The sequence below is a fragment of the Dreissena polymorpha genome, chromosome 13, assembly GCF_020536995.1.
Source record: "Dreissena polymorpha isolate Duluth1 chromosome 13, UMN_Dpol_1.0, whole genome shotgun sequence".
In the NCBI taxonomy this organism is placed as follows: Eukaryota; Metazoa; Mollusca; class Bivalvia; order Myida; family Dreissenidae; genus Dreissena; species Dreissena polymorpha.
Genome location: NC_068367.1, coordinates 22583630 through 22600090, shown reverse-complemented (window position 1 = coordinate 22600090; position 16461 = coordinate 22583630). Strand labels below are relative to the sequence as shown.

Here is a 16461-nt window from a genome sequence, read left to right as displayed (position 1 = left end):
TACATGTCTGTATAATTTTTGCGCGCTTTTTATTGAGACAAAGGGTAAAGCACTTTTTATTTGACGCTATAATTTTTTATTGTCGCATTAGCATTAAATTTTGAAGCGTTTTTCCGAAATTTGGATTACAAATTTAATAATGTTATTCAGAATCGTATGAAACATTTACAGCTGTGCGCAATTAATTCAACGATAATCTGTTCAAAAGCATCGAATGAATGCTCTGATGTAACAACGCAACTCCGTATAATATACTTTTCAGAATGCTATTTTTACAAAAAAAATTATTTACACTGCTTTGTTTTGTTTACCTTGTTATCATTATTTCGGATGGCTTTTCTGGACGAAATGTGAATGAATTTTTGTAAAATTTTCGTACCGGTATGATGAAAATCGTATCGCAATACAATATGCGGATTGCGTATTGCGATATATACCGATATACCGGTATATTGTTGCAGCACTAGTCTAGTATATACACTAGATATATACAGAAATTCCTTTTAACAAACAGCGCAGACCCTGATGAGACGCCGCATCATGCTGCGTCTCATCTGGGTCTACGCTGTTTGCCAAAGCCTTTTTTTCTAGACGCTAGGCATAAATGGGTTAAACAGTATAAAAATGACTCATGAACATAGGGACTGAACGCAAAATAATTGTTAAATGTCCTCTTAATGAATCTCATTTTCATGGCCACCGCATTTACTTTTAAGCATAAAACATAGTGTTAACTACCTTGACATGAGAAAAGTAAATGGTTTGTCAATTAACTTGTGTTGTAGTCTGCAAATGTGACAAGAGACAAAAGGATTCTGTCAAGTCCCCTGTCCTTGAGTGACACTGTTGGAGGGACGTAAATCATTAAATTGGTACATAATGCAGGCATGTATTTTTTTCTTCAAATAAAGGTACCATGTTTGTAAGTAAGTAATTACAGTTACAGCAAAAAATATTAAAATACACTTGGGAACTAATTAAAGATGTAAATTAAAAAAAGAACTCACTAGTACTCTTTGAAAAAAAACTGAAATTGAAGACCTACCTATACTGATTGCAAAAGTGCTTACATAAAAGTGCATTTGTTAAAAGAGCCACATAATTGGTATGTATATCTGTATACAAATTAATATCATAAAAAATGTCACATATCAAAATATACTTACAAATATAATATCTAGAAAAGCTGCAACTTTTTGTTGTCTGATCATCTTTGCAACAAGATAAGTTAAGTAATAAAAATCACAAAAAATGTCTTGCTCTTTTAACAACACAAAAAAACTTCAACAAAAAACAAACAAAACACTCATTGTCAGTCTTACACATGATCAGAAAGTTTAACTCCGCAGTTCCTAGTTAAGTGATGAGTTGTCTCCCATGTTCAACATTACCTGGAAGTGAGGAGATCTGGTTGAGGTATCAAAATGATTAACAATTATCTATTTGTTTAGGTGATTTTATGCACATTTTGGCATGCTGCCCACACTGCTAATATACTTGAGAAAATAGATTATCTATTTTTTGTGTGTCTGGTTCCCATGCCAACAGAAGTGAAATTTTCAAAATCATTTTGCTACAGGTTAGTTTCAAGACCATGTGCAAGAATTCAAAGATTGTTGTTTTTTGTGTGTGTCAATACTTGAAATGTTGCCAATCAGTTGTATTTAATCCTGCACATACGTTTATTAAGCAATAAACATTAAAATGGTTTTAAATGTATCTTCAAACAAGTAACTAATGGTTGTACATTATTCTTTCAGATTTACCTCTTATCTTGAAGGAAACATGGATGCATTTTGAACAAAGAAACATTAGTTTTACAACCCATTATCTTAAAGCCGCACATCATGAATACTTTCAAAGAATTTAACTTTGCAATACAGTTCCTTATTGACATTTTACTGATAGGGTCCCACAGTTTGCATAGTGCATAGAGCATGGGTGGGTGGGCTGTGGGTACCCTTCCCTGTACTGAACGCCCATATTCCATGTCTCCCTGGAGTGATTTGGGCCAGGGAGTAGGCACTGAGAAACTACTGCTGGAAATGCACAAACATAGAAAAGCATGCATTCAAATTATAAAGTAATTGAAAGCAATTTAGTTATTATTTATAGTTTTGGTACACACAGCAGCTGGTGTTTTCAAAAGAGTTTTCCGTGGAATAAACATTATATACTTTCTTAAGACTAATGTACTTTTAATCCCAATATATCTTGTTTTTGAATTGTGAAGGTTAGTCGTTGATAGGTTAAAATAAAATAGGGTTATAATTTTGGTTCCAATGTCATCCCCATTTGAAGCATATAGTTTTATAGAAACAATTAATTGATGTTTAAAACTTTCAACTTTCATATGTGCATTAATTTCCCACATATCAAGTTAATGTAATGCCTGTAGAGGTTTCTCAGCTTTTGACTGGTAAATGTCAAAGATCTCCTGCCAGACTGAACAAACATTATTGGTAGAGCAAACACTATATGAGTCGCGTTTTGAGAAAACTGGGCTTAATGCATGTGCGTAAAGTCTGCACAGGCTAATCAGGGACGACACTTTCCGCTTTTATGACATTTTTTGTTTAAATGAAGTCTCTTCTTAGCAAAAATCCCATTTAGGCGGAAAGTGTCGTCCCTGATTAGCCTGTGCAGACTGCACAGGCTAATCTGGGACGACACTTTGCGCACATGCATTATGCCCGTTTTTCTAAGAACGTGACTCAAATCAATCCATCTTCCTCAAGGTTGACAACCATTTTAAACAAGCTATATTCATGCCCCATGTGTGATGCAACAGTTCCTGAAGAAACATTAAATGTTAAATGATATAAAACATTAAATGTAAATGATTTAAAAGATTAAATGTTGAATGATTTAAAACATTAAATGCTAAATGATTTAAAACATTCAATTGGATCAGCCATCAGTTTTTATTGACAACCCAGTCAGTGATTTGTGTGCGTGTGCAAATTGCAGACATATTCCACTGTTTCCCCATTTCCAAAAATGACCATTTTTACTTAAATCCAGTCCATGTTTTCCCAAAAACGTCAGAAAGTTACCAGTAATAATAAAAAAACTAATAACATAAAAAACAAAAAGCGTTGCAAAGTGCACGACACAATTTAATAATTTTGAGAGTTCTGTTGTTGTCGTTATATTTTGTGGCACTACGAGTATTGCTTATATAAAGTATGAAATACATCATTCGTTGTATGAGCACGGATGGCTGAGTGGTCTAGGCGAAAGACTTTTACTCCAGGGGTCAGTGGTTTGGAAAGAGGACCTTGTTGTTGTTGTCCTGTTCCCCAGTGGTTTTAGCCCATTTGAGGGTAAGTTTTTTTTATGCCCCCGGATCGATAGATCGGGGTTATTATCCCCACGCTTTTTGAAAAAAAGGTGGGGATATTGTGGTTATCTCCGCCGTCCGTCCGTCTGTCTGTCCGTCCGTCCTGGCCACTATCTCCTCCTTCACTAAAAGCACTAGAACCTTGAAACTTACACACATGGTAGCTATGAGCATATGTGCGACCCTGCACTATTTGGAATTTTGATCTGACCCCTGGGTCAAAAGTTATAGCGGTTGGGGTGGGGCCGCGTCAGAAATTATCACTCATTTTTTTAGGTTATTTTACATTGACTTCTTTATTTCTACACCGATTCACTTCAAATTGATACTGGACCTCTCTTATGACAATACGGTCAATCTCAACCATGCATGGCCCCATTCCCAACCCTGGGGCGCCCCGCCCACATAGGCCACACCCACCAAAAATTTCCATTTACTATAATTTTTTTCATTTCTACACGGATTCACTTCAAATTGATACTGAACTTTTGTTATGACATTAGGGTCAATCTCAACAATGCATGGCCCCAATCCCAACCCTGGGGCGCCCGCCCACATAGGCCACACCCACCAAAAAATTCCATTTACTATAATTTTTTCATTTCTACACGGATTCACTTCAAATTGATACTGAACTTCTCTTATGACATTAGGGTCAATCTCAACTATGCATGGCCCCATAACCAACCCTGGGGCCCCGCCCACATAGACCACACCCACCCAAAATTGCCTTTACTATAATTTCTTCATTTCTACACCGATTCACTTCAAATTGATATTGAACTTCTCTTATGACAATACAGTCAATCTCAACTATGCATGGCCCCATTACCAACCCTGGGGCGCCCCGCCCACATAGACCACACCCACCCAAAATTGCCTTTTACTATAATTTCTTCATTTCTACACCGATTCACTTCAAATTGATACTGAACTTCTCTTATGACAATACGGTCAATCTCAACTATGCATGGCACAATTACCAACCCTGGGGCGCCCTGCCCACATATGTCACACCCACCCAAAATTGCCTTTTACTATAACTTCTTCATTTCTACACCAATTCACTTCTAATTGATGATGAACTTCTCTTATGACAATACGGTCAATCTCAGCTATGCATGGCCCCATTACCAACCCTGGGGCACACCTAGGTCAAACATTCGGCGTGGGGATACGCGTCGGCCTCTGCCGCGCCATTTCTAGTATTGTTTTTGACCTGTCTGTCTGTCATTCTGTCATTCTGTCCCAAAACTTTTACCGTACAGTAAAGTTTTGCAATAACTTTTGAAATATTGTACATAGCAACTTGATATTTAGCATGCATGTGTATCTCATGGAGCAGCACATTTTGAGTGGTGAAAGGTGAAGGTCAAGGTCATCCTTCAAGGTCAAAGGTCAAAAATTTTAAACTTTAATATAGTAAAGTTTTGCAATAACTTTTGAAATATTGAACATAGCAACTTGATATTTGGCATGCATGTGCTCTCACGGAGCTGCACATTTTGAGTGGTGAAAGGTCAAGGTCAAGGTCATCCTTCAAGGTCAAAGGTAAAAAGTTTAAATATTTAATATAGTAAAGTTTTGCAATAACTTTTGAAATATTGAACATAGCAACTTGATATTTGGCATGCATGTGTATCTCATGGAGCTGCACATTTTGAGTGGTGAAAGGTAAAGGTCATCATTGAAGGGCAAATGTCAAAAATTAAAAACATTAATATAGTAAAGTTTTGCAATAAAATATTGAACATAGCAACTTGATATTTGGCATGCATGTGTATCAAAATGGAGCTGCACATTTTGAGTGGTGAAAGGTCAAGGTCATCTCTCAAGGTCAAAGGTCAAATATTTAAAACTTAAATATAGTAAAGTTTTGCAATAACTTTTGAAATATTGAACATAGCAACTTGATATTTGGCATGCATGTGTATCTCATGGAGCTGCACATTTTGAGTGGTGAAAGGTCAAGGTCATCCTTCAAGGTCAAAGGTAAAAAAATAAAAAAATACAATTTCAAAGCGACGTTTTTATGAAGCTGCACATTTTGAGTGGTCAAAGTTCAAGGTCAAGGTCATCCTTCAAGGTCAAGGTCATCCGTCAGGTCAAAGGTAATTTTATTTTTTATTTTTTCAAAGCGGCGTTCTCATGAAGCTGCACATTTTGAGTGGTGGAAGTTCAAGGTCAAGGTCATCCTTCAAGGTCAAGGTCATCCTTCAAGGTCAAAGGTCAAAAAAATAATTCAAAGCGGCGTTATCATGGCTGCACATTTTGAGTGGTGGAAGTTCAAGGTCAACGTCATCCTTCAAGGTCAAAGTAAAAAAAAATATTCAAAGCTGTGTTATTAAGCTGCACATTTTGAGTGGTGGAAGTTCAAGGTCAAGGCATCCTTCAAGGTCAAAGGTAAAAAAAGTTAGATTTTTTTTTCAAACCGTCGCAATAGGGGGCATTGTGTTTTTTACAAACACATCTCTTGTTCTTTAATTTTATTTTATTTCTTTTTTACTGGAGCATTTTAGATCAAATGTTTACATTTATCAGTATAAATCATTTAATGACAAACTTCAATATCTGCCAAAATCTGTGAAAAGGCCCCTTTACAAATTTTTATTAGAATATTAAATTTAAAAAAAAATGATGAAATAATCATTAAGATTTGCTTTTTGACTAGAACATAGATTTAATGTTTAACTTTCTCAGCAAGTAAAAAGTAAAAACCATTAACAATATGCATTAACTGAAATATGATGGGTAACTTTATCTTAACATCCTATTGCACTGCAAGTATGATAATGGGCCACACATATGAGACCCAGTTTCTATTGTTAGCTGACCCAGTAGTTACAATGGGTAATGATTAAAAGAGTTGATTGTAGACAACTGAAATTGACTTTTTAAACATAATGGTGGCATGTTTCAGAAGGTGAGACTCATTCTACTTTGAAGACTAAGTCAGTTCTGTAGGGAATGATGTACCATTACTCACAATAGCCTACATATTGGGCGTTCTCTGTAAAAAGGGGTTTAATGCATATGCATAAAGTGTCGTCTCAGATTAGCCTGTGCAGTCTGCACATGCTATTATCAGGGAAGACACTTTCCGCCTAAACTGGATTTTTGCTTAGAAAAGACTTAGCGGCACAATATATATGCAGGAGCCTGTCCTATCAAATGAACTTGATTTTAAAAAGAGTTTGAAGTTATGACCAAATTTATAAAAAAATAGACGTTATTCAGATTGCAATGTAACTGAACAGAGCAAACAAGTAATGGAAATTTTCAAGGAAATACTAAATAGCTGAAACTGAAAGATCAAGCTGAATAGGGTGTATAGATATCAGACCTAGGTAGGTAGGTTTTTCAACTTCATTCATAACTTTGTTCTTCATTTGGTTTTCAAACAGGCTTGTATCCTTCATTGACCTTGTTCTATATAAAGCTTCCTAAGCTCTCATTGTCTACTTGAATGCGTGGGGGTGAAATGAAGAGGAAGGCAATAAGATCTCAGCACTGATTAATGGTTTGTTATCCCTCCCACCAAATAAGTTACGAAAATAGATCATTGGACAAAAATAATATTTAAGTTGAGAGAGTAGAGACTAAAGTGTGAAAGAATATTTGTTTGTATTAATTTTATTTGTAAATATTTGTGACCAAATATATTGATCACATATTGACTGCCCTTGTGATGTATAAACAGTGGTTGCAATAGTTGTATTGGCAAGCAAACCCAAAGTAATACATAGATTCAATGTAAAGGTCCCATTTTTATTAGATATTTAATTTTCTTCATTTTGGCAAAATAATTATTTTGTACAAGCACCTAATATATATAGAAAAAAAATATTGGCTAAAAAAATTATCACTCAATTATAGAATAATCATAAAAAAGAAATGATTTACTTCTATTTTTTTCATTAACAAACATAAATTTTATGGAATGCATCACACATTTTCAAGAATGCATCACACATATCAGGTCAATTTGCCTAAAACGATAATTGTTCTGCTATATGCTGTACATATTTGGTAGGTCAAGAGAACCATAGCTGACACTTATTATATTATTCCATTGTGTGTGTTAGTACTTGCCAATTAATGTTGTTTTCAGCTACCACCACCACATCATACCTGTAGTAAAACCTGCACATTGAGGGTGATTTTTGTGGAAAATGGTGTGCAATATGTGTACATTTTCAGCCTTGCTCTGTTAAAAGGGGGTTTAATGCATATGCATCAAGTGTCATCCCTGATTAGCCTGTGATGTCCACAGAGACGAAACATTCCGCTTTAATTGTTTGTTTTTTTGACGCAAATGAGTTAAGACGGAAAGTGTTGTCCCTGATTAGCCTGTGCTGAATGCACAGACAAATGTGGGATGACACTTTAAGCACATGCATTTAACCCCTTTTTCACAGTACATGGCTAATACATATTTTCACAAGAAAACGAAATATAAGCCCTAGAAGTCTTTTCCAATATTATTCTCCTGTTAAAATGTTCTCAGCTACTCCAGGTCAGACTGACAGGGTGTGTTGTTTGGAGCATGTTATATTCCCATTGGGTGATGTGGAGTGTTGTGTTGTGCCTGGTTGAATTAACCATCCTGAGCTGGGATAGACTCATGTTAATGGATATTGTATACATTGTGTGGTGTAAATGTGGCAATAGTTGAGAAACTACTATAATGTCCATGGCTTTTTGATGCGTTGGAAATGAAAATCAACTCTACCTCTTTTGAATTTTCACCTGTACCACTGAAATAGCTTGGACAAATTAAGTGTGAAAGTGAGTTTTAAAGAAAAATATCTATAGTGTAAGTTAGGAAAATAGTGAAATTTTGTTACCTTTCAAAGATGATTGTTATTTAAAGCCTTTGGAATAATATATTGTTCTTCCGGATGTAATAAAGTAGCAGCCCACACTTGTGCTTAGCTAATCTTCAAATTTTTATACATAAGCACTTGATTTTATGCAAATTGTTCATATTTATTATGACTGCAAAGTTTAAATGGTATAGTGTGTTTGCTCATATTTCATTGGGTGGTTAGATTTAACTCATCAAGTGTCGGATTGGAGTACAAGAAACGCTTGAGATTGTTTGAACTTTCCTGGTGAGTTTCATTACTTTTTAAGAAAGCAAGTTTATGTGATTTTCTCAGAGCGACTGAAGATAAATTTGACAATAATTCTTTAACCTTCAATTTTATTATGGCAAAATTTAATTATGGAAACAGTTGTCACTCTTTGACTTGTAAAGTATTTAAAACTTGATATCTTATTATCATAAAAACATTGACGGGTAGTAGCATTATACATATACACTTTCATGTTTGTTCAATGTTTACTGAACTTATGAAATGCTGTCATATTTTACTTTTATTCATAGTATTAACTTCTGATGCAAAGTGAATATTTCTCTGAAGCTTATATGCGGTATAATAATAACCCTTTCCCCCATAAGAAGCAAAGTGAAAATGGCTTTTGCAACCAGCATAAAACCAGAACAGTTCTGTTCAGGTTTTAAGCTGTTTGCTGCTCATCAGTATCTAAGGGTTGGACATGAAGCCTTTAAAACTTGAATTTAGTAAGAAAGGTATTTCAGTCAATTTAACTTTCTATTGGACTACAAATACGTCAAAATATGTATAAAAGTGGTAAAGTGTTAACTGGCTTATATATATATTATATGTCCGTTAACATTTGTTCGTAAACACTATAGAGGTCACATTTATTGTCCGATGTTCATGAAACTTGGTCAGAAGCTTCGTCCCAATGAAATCTCGGTCGAGTTCGAAACTGGGTGGTGCCGGGTCAAAAACTAGGTCACTAGGTAAAAAAAAAAGAAAAAACTTGTAAACACTCAGTCACATTTCATGCCCAATCTTCATGTAACTTTGTCAAAATGTTTGTCTTAATGATATGTTGGTTGAGTTCAAAAGTGGTTCCGGTTGGTTGAAAAACATGGCCGCCAGTGGGCGGGGCAGTTTTCCTTATTTAGCTATAGAGAAACCTTGTAAACACTCTGGAAGTCACAATTACTGCCCAATCATCATGAAAGTTAATCAAAAGATTGGTTGTATTGATTTCTCGGACGAGTTCGAAAATGGTCCAGATCGGTGAAAAAACATGGCCGCCAGTGGGCTGGGCATTTTTCTCTATATGTATATAGTGAAAACATGTGAACACTCTAGAAATACCATTTTTGGCCCAATTTTCATGAAATTTGGTCAGAACATTTGTTTCCTTGATACGAGAGTTGAGTTGGAAAATGGTTCCGGTCAGTTGAATGACATGGCTGCCGGGAGGGGGGGGGGGCAGTTTTCTTATATTTATATAGTAGAAAAAAGCTTGTGAACACTCTTGAAGTCACATTTTTTGCCCAATCATCATGAAACTTGGTGAATAGATTTGTTTAATATATCTCAGATGAGTTTGCAAATGGTCCCGATGGGTCAATAAACATGGCTGCCAGGGGGGTGGGGCAGTTTTCCTTATGTGACTATATAGAGAGAAACCTTGTGATCGAACACTATAGAAGTCACATTTTTAGCCTAATCATCGTGAAACTTAGTCAATACATTGATTTTATTGATTTCTTGGACATGTTAGAAAATGGCTCAGATCGGTGAAACACACTTTTTAGCTCACCTGATTGCTCAGGTGAGGTTTTAGGATTGGTCTTTGTCCGCTGTCCCTCCATCCACATTTGGTTTGTAAACACTCTAGCATTCACATTTCTCAAGCATTCTTTATCAAATTTGATGAAAGATCTCAGTCAAGTTTGATGATGAGCAAAATCACATAATTAATGCCATAATTATTGCCCTTAGATAGTCCAAATTTTCATTATATTATACAAAATCCTTGTAAGCAAAGTTTGATGTTAATTAATGGGGGGTCAACTCAAAATATAGGTCACCATTTCAAATCTTACAAAAACAAAAACATTCCCTACGCCAGAGTTTTGGTTCAATAATTATGAAACTTGACAAGGATGTTTGTCTGGTCAATATCTAGGTCATGTTTGACATTAGGTAAAGATCGAATGAACCGACTCCTCTCAGGTGTGCGAACTAGGGCCATCTTGGCCCTCTTGTTCTTGTTTATGCGATAAAGTTCACAGTTTTCATCTGATTCTTTTCAAACTTGTTCAGTGGCTCTGTATAAATGAGGACTCGAACCCTATTGAAAATGGGTTACATCAGAGTAAAAAGTCCAGAATTATCTCCCCTTGAATTTGAGAAAATTGTGAAATAAGGCTTGTTTACGCAATAAAGTCCACAGTTTTCATCCAATCATTTTCCAACTTGCACAGTGTCTTTATCTGAATGATGAGTCAAACCCTATTGAAAATGAGCAATATCGGAGTTATAAGTCCAGAATTATCTCCCCTTGAATTTGAGAAAAAAATGAAAATTCAGTTTTTTTATGTGATAAAGTCCATAATTTTCATCCAGTTCTTGGCAAACTTGCACAGTGTCTTTGTATCAATGAGGACTCAAACCATTTTTTAAAAAGAGCAATATCGAAGCAATAAGTCCAGAATGACTTCCCCTTGAATATGAGAAAATTTTGAAATCCCTCTTGTTAACGCAATTAATTCCACAGTTTTCATCCAATTATTTCCAAATGTGCACAGTATCTTTATATCAATGAGGACTTGAACCCTATTGAATATGAGCAGTATCGGAGAAATAAGTACACAATAATCTCCCCTTGAATTTGAGAAAATTCTCCTTGTTTGCGCAATTAAGTACACAGTTTCCATCTTATTCTTTCCAAACTTGCACAGTGTTTATAGCAGTAGAGCGATTCAGGCCCTCATGGGCCTCTTGTTTAAGTTTACACCGGAGCTTCTTTGCAAGTCGCTTTATTTTTGAAAACATTAAATAACACACAAACCTAAAATAGCCCTCAATTCTTAGAAACCAGTGGAACAGTTTCTGAAATCTTTAAATACATACATTGTGATGTACTTGCTACTGTCAGACAGAATCTTGAACTTCCCATTTTGCTAAATCCTTTTGTGTGTTATAATTCAGACGATCTTCTTTGTTTGTCCATCCAGTATCATGCATTCAAGCAGTTATATTGACCTTCTAAATTCACTATTTCTGTATACTTATATTTGTGTTTGTGAAGTTTATGTGTTGTAATAGCTACAATTTTGCTTGGTTGAGTTACTAGCTATGTCTGATGCACTTTTGATTTGGGTTTCATGATGTTTTCTCTGTATAAGTTCTTGGAGACACAGATTGTAATTGATTTTTCTAACACACTTTTAAACATGTTCTATTTCTATTTATACTGATTTCTTGTACGTCATTCTTAATATTTTTGTTCGAAGTAGATAAGTGTATTCACGAGAAAAAGGTTACATAAGTTTTTAAGAGTATAGGGACTCGCATACTTACATATTTCCAGAGTGTAGGTTATAACTGGCATACTTACTTATTTCCAGAGTGTAGGTTATAACTGGCATACTTACTTATTTCCAGAGTGTAGGTTATTTCCAGAATGTAGGCTATAACTGGCATACTTACTTATTTCCAGAGTGTAGGTTATAACTGGCATACTTACTTATTTCCAGAGTGTAGGTTATAACTGGCATACTTACTTATTTCCAGAGTGTAGGTTATAACTGGCATACTTACTTATTTCCAAAGTGTAGGTTATACAGTACAGCCAAAGCGGCACAAACATAATCCGCGGCTACGCCACGGCCAGATTATTAGTCCGCGGCGGCCGAATCGTGTGTTCACGCGGCGTATCGCCGTGGCACTCGGCATCGATCCGCGCAACGACGCCGAGTCTGTATTAACCACGCGTACTTTCGCGGAGTAAATCCGCCGCATACGTACGCGGCGGATCGAGTGAAAAGATATCCTTCTACATGTACATACATGTATGTGTAGCGTAGAATTAATTACGCGCAACTGTATATGTTTCGTTCGATTATCATTATTAAATTTGTAATCCGAAACACACTTCCGAATTTTAATGCTAACGCGTCCTTTGGCAAATTCTAGCGTCAAATAAACAGTGCTAAAATATCCTTTGTTTCATAAAAAGCGCGCGAAAATTATGCAGACATGTAGAACGTCGTTTGGAAAGTTTGGGTGTATTTTGTGTTGTATAAATACATGAACATCACGTCAGGCGTAAATCGCGTGTTCAGTGGAGAAAGAAAACGCCCCGATTAGACGTTATTTCATCATCTCTATAAATAGTAACAAATGCCAAAATGTATTGATACTTAAGGAAATATCGAGAATGTTTGTGTATCGTAAATATTAACCAGCATTTGCTTTAAAACTGGAATATACGGGATTATCGGGTTATTAATAGCGATATTAACTGTATAATATGAACAAAATAAAACGTGTTTATATATGCATATTCAAACAATAGTTATAATAAGCTGATAATTAACAAAACTACAAATACGTCGTCACCGTCTTGATTATTGATGTGGCTTCAAACTGCTAATTTTCTCAGCTTAAATATAATAGCGGAATCAACATGCAATTAATTTATAAATCCACCATATGCTGGAGCCTTGACCACTTGTATGTGCGAAAACATAATTACGTGACCTTGTTTATGTGTGAAATACATACGCTACGGGCGGGAAACAAACTTAATAATTGGCCAGACACATTAACCATGCTTACATGTATATGCTAATACAATCCGCGCACAATAAATTTATTATGATTTTAATTATTATTATAATTGTTCTTTCAAAATTTGTTCACTACATGTAACTAATAATTAAAAAAAAAAATATTTCATGATCGCATCGACTCGGCATCATGTCGCGGACCGCGGCATGCCTCGGCGGACAGATGCGAAGTTTCGCGGCGAAATGCGACTTGCCGCCGCATACTGACGCGGCTTCAACGTCTGACGCGGCATCGACTCGTTTCGCCTTGCCGCCGCGGAAAGCGAAATACGTTTGTTCCGCTTTGGCTGTACTGTAACTGGCATACTTACTTATTTCCAGAGTTTAGGTTATAACTGGCATACTTACTTATTTCCAAAGTGTAGGTAATATAACTGGCATACTTACTTATTTCCAGAGTTAAGTTATAAATGGCATACTTATATTTTAACCCTTTGCATGCTGGGAAATTTGTCTTCTGTAAAATGTCGTCAGCTGAATTTCTAAAATTAGCATTTTCTTCGACTTTTTTTAAAGAATACTATCAGAATAGCAAACAGTTTGGATCCTGATGAGACGCCACGTTCTGTGGCGTCTCATCTGGATCCAAACTGTTTGCAAAGGCCTTCAAAATTTGGTTCCCGCACTGAAAGGGTTAATTCAGTTAGGACGTGTGACACCTGTGACATAACAGGATAATCTCTTCATTATGCCTCACTCTCTTAACCCTTAATTTACAACTTAGATTACGCTTATGTAGTCCCTTAGAAAGTTTAATTTAATTAAAGACCTGTCTCACTAGATTCAAGTTTTAAAGGCTTCATTTCCAATCCTTAGATACTGATGAGCAGCAAACAGCATAAAACCTGAACAGAATGCGAGTTACTCGCAGGCTGTTCTGGTTTAATGCTGTCTGCACATAGCCATTGTCACTTTGCCTCTGAGTGGGAAAGGGTTAAACCTAAATCTTGATGATCTTCATTCTGTATTCAACACTCGCCCTTTATTCTTTATTTAGCGTTACAGCTCGGTATGCAAATTTAGATGCTTATGTGACTCACAGTCTCTCAAGTTATGAGGACATTCAACTTGTTGAACACATTTATCTTTATTCATCTTAAAGGGGCCTTTTCACAGATTTTGGCATTTTTTAAACTTATTCATTAAATGCTTTATATCGATAAATGTAAACATTGGATCGTCAAAGCTCCAGTAAAAAATCAAGATTAAATTTAAAAAAAGGAAAAAACATTGCCCGGACCAGGTTTCGAACCAGTGACCCCTGGAGTCCTGCCAGAGTCCTGAAGTAAAAACGCTTTAGCCTACTGAGCTATTCGGCCAAGTACATATTATTGACGTATTTTATACCTTATATAAGCAATCTTCGTAGTTTCACAAAATTTAACGACAAAAACAGAACTCTCCAAATTATTCAATCGTTTCGCGTTGCAACGCTTTATAATTTTTAGGTTTTAAAATCGTCAAAAGATGCATATAATGGCTATATAAGACCATGGTAAATGTTCAGTATTACTGTTTCCTCACAAATATCATAACTAAAACGAAAATTTGCGAATCTGAAACAACTTTTTTCAATTTTGTCAATTTACCAAAGCGTGAAAAGATCTCTTCAATTGTTGCCTGGATAATGCTTGTTGCCTAATCCTAATGTTATATAAAGCTTTGACAAACATGTTGAGGTTAAGAAAAGCTTAGAACAATAATTATTGAATATTAACTCATTTAAGCCTAGTGGACTCTCCCATCCTTCTAAATTGGATCATTTCCAAAATTAGGGACGTCTAGTATATTTATTTCTATATTTAGAATATTATTTACTGCGGCGTCTCATCTGGGTCTGCGCTGTTTGCAAAGTCCTTTATTCTAGACGCTAGGCATAAATGGGTTAAGCATATCATGTTTGCCATAATAGCAATACCTCAGCATCACCGTGGGATTTCTGCTGGTGGGAACAACTGTACCATGTACAATGTTGGTTGTTCCAAAAACTAACGTAATAAAAATATCTCCGCAAACAATGTTCGTTGTTCCTGAACCTGACTGAGTACAAAGGGGTGAAGGTAACAGCGTACCTAAAAGAACCTGCTTGTTGAAATGCAGCCTTGCTCTGTGAACATGGTGTAAAATGCATGTGCCTTAAACCCCCTTTTCACAGTGCGATGTTCGTGAATATGAGGCTGACATGTTGTATGAAGAAGAGACTGTATTGTAAGCCCTGGTATTTAAAAAAAAATCTTGATCCAAAAATGCGGGCTAGTTGTTGAACCTACAGGAACAGCATTGATTAGCAGCATCAGCAGCATTAACAGCAACATTAAATAGCAGTCCTAGCAGCATAAATTAGCAGCAGCAGCAGCATTAATTAGCAGGAATAGCATTGAATAACAGCAGCAGAAACGATTTAAGCAGCATTAATTAGTAGTAGGAGGAGCCTCAGAAACATTATCAGCAGCATTAATTGCGCATTAGGTAGAAGTAGGGGCAGCATCAGCATTAATTAGCAGCACCAGCATTAATTAGCAGCATCAGCAGCATTAAAGTAGCATTATATAGTTGGAGCAGCAGCAGCATTAATTAGCAGCAGCATTAAGTAGCAGCATCAGCAGCATTAGTAGCAGCAGCAGCAGCAGCAGCAGCAGCATTAATTCGTACTAGTAGCAGCATCAGATAATGCATATTGCACATTCTGTCTCCAACACATCTGTTATTTAATTATGCCCCCCTTCGAAGAAGAGGGGGTATATTGCTTTGCTCATGTCGGTCGGTCTGTCCGTCCACCAGGCGGTTGTCAGACAATAACTCAAGAACGCTTGGGCCTAGGATCATGAAACTTCATAGGTACATTGATCATGACTCGCAGATGACCCCTATTGATTTTGAGGTCACTAGGTCAAAGGTCAAGGTCACGGTGACCTGAAGTAGTAAAATGGTTTTTGAATGATAACTCAAGAACGCACACTCCTAGGATCATGAAACTTCATGGGTAGATTGATCATGACTTGCAGATGACCCCTATTGATTTTGAGGTCACTAGGTCAAAGGTCAAGGTCACGGTGACCAGAAGTAGTAAAATGGTTTCCGGATGATAACTCAAGAGCGCATACGCCTAGGATCATGAAACTTCATTGGTAGATTGATCATGACTCGCAGATGACCCCTATTGATTTTGAGGTCACTAGGTCAAAGGTCAAGGTCAAGGTAGAGCGATTCAGGCCCTCATGGGCCTCTTGTTTAAGTTTACACCGGAGCTTCTTTGCAAGTCGCTTTATTTTTGAAAACATTAAATAACACACAAACCTAAAATAGCCCTCAATTCTTAGAAACCAGTGGAACAGTTTCTGAAATCTTTAAATACATACATTGTGATGTACTTGCTACTGTCAGACAGAATCTTGAACTTCCCATTTTGCTAAATCCTTTTGTGTGTTAT

The 16461-nt window shown here is 36.2% G+C and overlaps 1 protein-coding gene across 4 annotated transcripts in view; it reads left to right on the top strand.

Annotated features, from left to right (window-relative positions):
• Window positions 1-16461, top strand: part of LOC127855111 (histone deacetylase 4-like) — a 183587-nt gene that overhangs the window by 40971 nt on the left and 126155 nt on the right. Inside the window, exon 1 of one of the 4 annotated variants that reach the window (XM_052390482.1) lies at window positions 7990-8457. The exons of the other annotated variants lie outside the window; for them this stretch is intronic. The gene's annotated coding sequence lies outside the window, so the exon portion shown is untranslated. Of the gene's footprint in view, window positions 1-7989; window positions 8458-16461 lie in introns of those variants that run through there. 4 annotated transcript variants of the gene reach the window in all.